The sequence below is a fragment of the Ahaetulla prasina genome, chromosome 1 (assembly GCF_028640845.1).
Source record: "Ahaetulla prasina isolate Xishuangbanna chromosome 1, ASM2864084v1, whole genome shotgun sequence".
Lineage (NCBI taxonomy): Eukaryota > Metazoa > Chordata > Lepidosauria > Squamata > Colubridae > Ahaetulla > Ahaetulla prasina.
In genome coordinates, this window is record NC_080539.1 from 8,348,984 (window position 1) to 8,354,983 (window position 6,000).

Here is a 6,000-nt window from a genome sequence, read left to right on the forward strand (position 1 = left end):
TGTCCTGCTAGCAAAAACAGAGCTTGGGAGAACTGCCCACGGCCCTCCCGACCTCCGTTTTCACTGGCAGAGGGTTGCAGGAAGCCGTCACAGCCAGTGGTGGGATTCAGTCGGTTCGGGAGAACCGGTAGGTAAATTACTGGCTGGCACCTCCCCTCCCTGCCGCATCCCCTCCCTCCGCGTCCCCCCCCATGCCCCGTTTTTGCTCCCAGGGGAGTGGAGGATGAGTGCTACCTGTCATACCCCCTGGCCACGCCCACCATGGCCACGCCCACACAGCCGATCATTAGGGCAGAGAACCGGTTGTTAAATTATTTGAATCCCATCATTGATCGCAGTCAAAATTGGAGCTCACTAGCCCGTTTGCACTGGCAGAGCGCTCGGGCCACACAGACCAGGGGTGAAATGCTCCCGGATCGGACGGGATCGCGCGATCCGGTAGCGATGGCGGCTGCTCGTTCGGAGGACCGGTAGGTAAATTACTGGCTGGCCCCTCCCCTCCCTGCCGCATCCCCTCCCTCCGCGTCCCCCCCATGCCCCGTTTTTGCTCCCAGGGGAGTGGGGGATGAGTGCTTCCTGTCATACCCCCCGGCCACGCCCACACAGCCGATCATTAGGGCAGAGAACCGGTTGTTAAATTATTTGAATCCCATCACTGGTCGCAGTCAAAATTGGAGCTCACTAGCCCGTTTGCACTGGCAGAGCGCTCGGGCCACACAGACCAGGGGTGAAATGCTCCCGGATCGGACGGGATCGCACGATCCGGTAGCGATGGCGGCTGCTCGTTCGGAGGACCGGTAGGTAAAATCTTACTTGTTTTCTACAAGTAAGAATAGAGATTCTAAGGCACTTACCTGATTACTGATGAACGCATGGCTCTCTTTCCAGCCTCAAAGCAGTTTCAGTTTCAGCCAGACAGAATCAATCGCTCAGCTAATCTATTTCCTCGGTGATCAACTGGCTGGTTTTGCTGGCTGAGGAACTCTGGGATTTGAAGTCCACAATAAAATAAAATAAAATAAAATATTTGTGCAGCTTTCTGAGATTTGGTGTGTTTCTGTAGTGTTTCACTCTAACTACACAAACACACAAAATCTCAGAAAGCTGTATGTGGCATATTGTGTGTGTGTGTGTGTGTGTGTGTGTTAGTTGTGTGTGTGTAAAGTGTGAAAGTTGGTTTTTGAGCTTTTTGTGGCTGTGTGAAGTGTGAAGTGCAGCTGCTTTTACATTGTATGTGAGTCAGTTGTGTTGTGTTGTGTGTGTGTAAAGTGTGAAAGTTGTTTTTTGAGCTTTTTGTGGCTGTGTGAAGTGTGAAGTGCAGCTGCTTTTACATTGTGTGTGTCAGTTGTGTTGTGTTGTTGTGTGTAAAGTGTGAAAGTTGGTTTTTGAGCTTTTTGTGGCTGTGTGAAGTGTGAAGTGCAGCTGCTTTTACATTGTGTGTATTTTATTTATTTTATTTTATTTATCAAACTTATATACCGCACCATCTCCCGTAGGACTCAGGGTGGTTCACAGGCATATTAAAACAATATAATAAATAACCATTAAAACCCAGTTAAAACTAAATATTATCCTGGCCTGATCACTAAAACAATAAAAACCAATAAAACCCCCATTAAAATTTAACTAAAACATTTTGTTCTTAGGCTAGTCCCGCACGCTGGAATAATAAAGTCTTCAGTTCCCGTCTGAAGGTCCGGAGGTCGGGGAGTTGTCGTAATCCTGGAGGAAGCTCGTTCCACAGGGCTGGTGCCGCCACAGAGAAGGCCCTCCCCCTGGGGGTCGCCAACCTGCATTGTTTGGTCGACGGCACCCTGAGGAGGCCCACTCTGTGGGAGCGCACAGGTCGTTGGGAGGCGATCGGCGGCAGAAGGCGGTCTCGAAGGTATCCCGGTCCTAAGCCATGGAGCGCTTTAAAGATGGTAACTAAAACCTTGAATTGCACCCGGAAGACTACCGGTAGCCAGTGTAGGCCGCACAGGATAGGTGTTATATGGGAGCAACGCGGTGGTCCCTCTATTACCCGCGCGGCCGCATTCTGGACTAACTGGAGCCTCCAGGTGCTCTTCAAGGGGAGCCCCATGTAGAGAGCATTGCAATAGTCCAGGCGGGAAGTGACGAGGGCGTGAGTGACCGTGCGTGGCGTCCCGGTCAAGGAAGGCGCAACTGGCGGATCAGGTGAACCTGATAAAAAGCCCCCCTGGCGACGGCTGCCAAATGTTCTTCTAAGGACAGCCGATTGTCCAGGAGAACGCCTAAGTTGCGCACTCCCTCCCTGGGGGTCAATACTTCTTCCCCCACAGTCAGCGATGGTGTAAGCTGACTGTACCGGGACGCCGGCACCCACTGCCACTCCGTCTTGGAAGGGTTGATTCGGAGCCTGTTCCTCCCCATCCAGACACGCACGGCCTCAAGACACCGGCCCATCACCTCAACAGCTTCATTGGGGTGGTTCGGGGTGGAAATGTACAGCTGAGTATCATCAGCGTACAGATGATAATCCACCCCGAAACCACGGATAACCTCACCCAGCGGCTTCATATAGATGTTGAACAGGGGGGGCGAGAGAACAGACCCCTGAGGCACCCCACAAGTGAGGCGCCTAGGGGTCAACCTCTGCCCCCCTGCCAACACCGTCTGCAAACGGTCAGAGAGATAGGAGGAGAACCACCGATAAACGGTGCCTCCCACCCCCAATCCCCCCAACCGTCGCAGCAGGATACCATGGTCGATGGTATCAAAAGCCGCCGAGAGATCTAATAGAACCAGGACAGAGGAACAACCCCTGTCCCGGGCTCTCCAGAGGTCATCCACCAACGCGACCAAAGCCGTCTCGGTGCTGTAACCGGGTCTGAAACCGGACTGGAACGGGTCCAGATAGACAGTTTCCTCCAGGTGTTGAGGAAGCTGATTTGCCACCACACTCTCAACAACCTTCGCTAAAAAGCGAAGGTTGGAGACTGGACGATAGTTCGCTAAAACAGCCGGGTCCAGGGAGGGCTTCTTGAGGAGGGGCCTCACCACCGCCTCTTTCAAGGCGGCGGGGAAGACACCCTCCAACAAGGAAGCGTTGGTAACTTCCTGGAGCCAGCCTCGTGTAACCTCCCGAGTGGCCAGCACCATCCAGGAGGGACACGGGTCCAATAAACATGTGGTGGAGTTCAACCTACCCAACAACCTGTCCATGTCCTCAGGAGTCACAGGATCGAACTCAGCCCAGATAACATTCTCAAGACTTGTCTCCGCCATCCCACCTGAATCTATCCAATCAGTGTCCAAGCCGTCCCGAATCTGAGCGATTTTATCAGACAGATACTGAACAAAATCCTCAGCACGTCCCTGTAAGGGGTCCTCCCGAGCCTCCTGCGTAAGCAGGGAGCGGGTCACCCTAAACAGGGTGGCTGGGCGATTATCTGCCGATGCGATGAGTGCGGAGAAATAGTTATGTTTCGCCGCCCTGATCGCCACTAGGTAGGTCTGAATATATGACCGTACTAGTGTTCGGTCAGGTTCGGAGCGGCTGGACCTCCAGGCGCTCTCTAGGCTTCTTTTCCGGCGCTTCATCTCTCTCAGCTCCTCGTTATACCAAGGAGCTGGTCGAGTTCGTCGCCGGGTCAGAAGCCGCAAAGGCACGACGCGGTCTAAGGCGCCAGCGGCCGCCTCATCCCAGGCGGCCACCAGCTCCTCAGCCGAGCCGTGGGCTAACTCCCTCGGAAATGGCCCAAGCTCCGTCAGAAACCTCTCAGGGTCCATCAGGCGCCTGGGACGGAACCATTTAACCGGTTCTGTCTCCCTGCGGTGAGGTGTAGCGGTCCGAAAATCTAGCTGAAGGAGTAAATGATCTGACCATGACAAGGGTTGAGATATTAATTCCCCTAACTCCAGATCATTTAGCCACTGTCCCGAGACGAAAATCAGGTCCAGTATGTTACCCCCGACGTGGGTGGGGACCGCAACTACTTGGGTCAGGTCCAAGGCCGTCATGGAAGCTATGAACTCCCGAGCTACCATTGACGAATCGCCCGCTGACGGCAAGTTGAAATCCCCCATGACCATAAGTCTGGGGGTCTCAACCGCCGTCCCGGCTATCATCTCCAGCAGCTCGGGCAGGGCTGCCGTCACATAGCAAGGAGCCAGGTACGTGATCAGCAAGCCCACCTGCACCCCCTGGCCCCACCTCACGAAGAGGGTTTCACAACCGGCTATCTGCGGGACAGCGACCTCCCTCGGATCTAGACTCTCGTTAATAACAACCGCTACCCCCCCCACCCCTACCCTGGGCCCTCGGCTGATGAAACGCACGGAAACCCGGCGGGCACATCTCAGTGAGGGGAACCCCCCCCTCCGTGCCCAGCCAGGTCTCCGTAATGCCCATTAGGTCCGCTCCCCCCTCTTGAATAAGATCGAATATGAGGGTGGCCTTATTCATGACGGACCTGGCATTGCACAACATCAATCCAGGTTCCAGGGGATATAACCACTGTGTGTGTGAGTCAGTTGTGTTGTGTTGTGTGTGTGTAAGGTGTGAAAGTTGTTTTTTGAGCTTTTTGAGCTTTTTGAAGTGTGAAGTGCAGCTGCTTTTACATTGTGTGTGTCAGTTGTGTTGTGTTGTGTTGTGTGTGTGTAAAGTGTGAAAGTTGGTTTTTGGTACCTCTTATTGTTTTTTTAATACTTTGTTTATTATTTTTATTATTTATTATTTATTGTTATTGGCCATGCCCACCAAGCCATCTGACCACCAAGCCACGCCCACCAACTAAGCCACGCCCACATAACCAGTAAGGGAAAATTTTAGATTTCACCCCTGAACAACCACCCCCCCCAAACATCTATAGCTGTCAAAGACTGGGTTCAAAGTAATGGATAAAAGCACAATGTTTAGAAAATATTTTAGTAGACAGCAAAATATCAAGACTAGCCAGAACAGAGGGGTGTGATTCCTTCTCCAAAAATCTCTTCCTCATTTAAAAACTCTTGATATCAGTCGATGACTACATCATCAATATATTTAATTCTTGATTGAAAACAAAAATCATTACATTCTTGTCGATGTGGGGAAAAAAGGCGTTTTGGCAGACTGGCCATTGGTGAGAGACATTATGGTAGGTAGGAGTTAGGCTGGCAATATCTGGAAGGCCGACAAATTCCTTGTGTGTCCAATCACACTTGGCCAATAAAAAAAAAAAAAAAATTCTATAAATCTTGCACATCCACTGATGCATCTAACTCAGTGTTTCTCAATCTCAGCTGCGATTGATACGTGGCCTTCAACTCCCAGAATCCCCCAGTCAGCATGCTGGCCTGGGGAATTCTGGGAGTTGAAATCCACACACTTTAAAAGTTGCAAAGATTGAGAAACGCTGTTGTTGCATTACTTTGCTGAAAAAAGGAGGAAGGGATAAGAATAACCTAACCTAGCTCTTTGTCAAATCAAATTTTAAAACTGCATTCCCACCCACCCTCAACACCATTAAAAAAGGAATAAAAATGATTTCAAAGTTTTGCTTAGAAGCTATTTCTCTTCCAAGCATGTTAAAGTCGTGCTCCCTCCCAATTTTCTTTTTTTTTAAAAAAAGTTTTTTATTTAATAAACATTAAAAACATTGGACACAGTGTGACCATCCTGGTCTTTAACATATCCATACAAGTTCTTTCCATAACAAATATAATTACTATTTAACATACATTGCTACTTTGTTCTTATATACATATCCCTTGTCTTCATTTACTATCTATTTACTATTAGTTTACTATTTACATTTATTAATACTATCCAGTATTAATTCTACAAACCTAAATTTTTTTTTGTTCCAACTCCTTTTCTCCTTTCCAACCAATAATACACTTTATTCCAGATTTTATAGTATTCTGTCTCGTTCTTGTTCTTGAGTTCTAATGTCAGTCCATTGCTGCACACGTCAAAATCTTATTATTTCTTCTTCCGGGGGGATTTTTTCCTTTTTCCAATATTGTGAATAAACCAACCTTGCTGCTGTTATC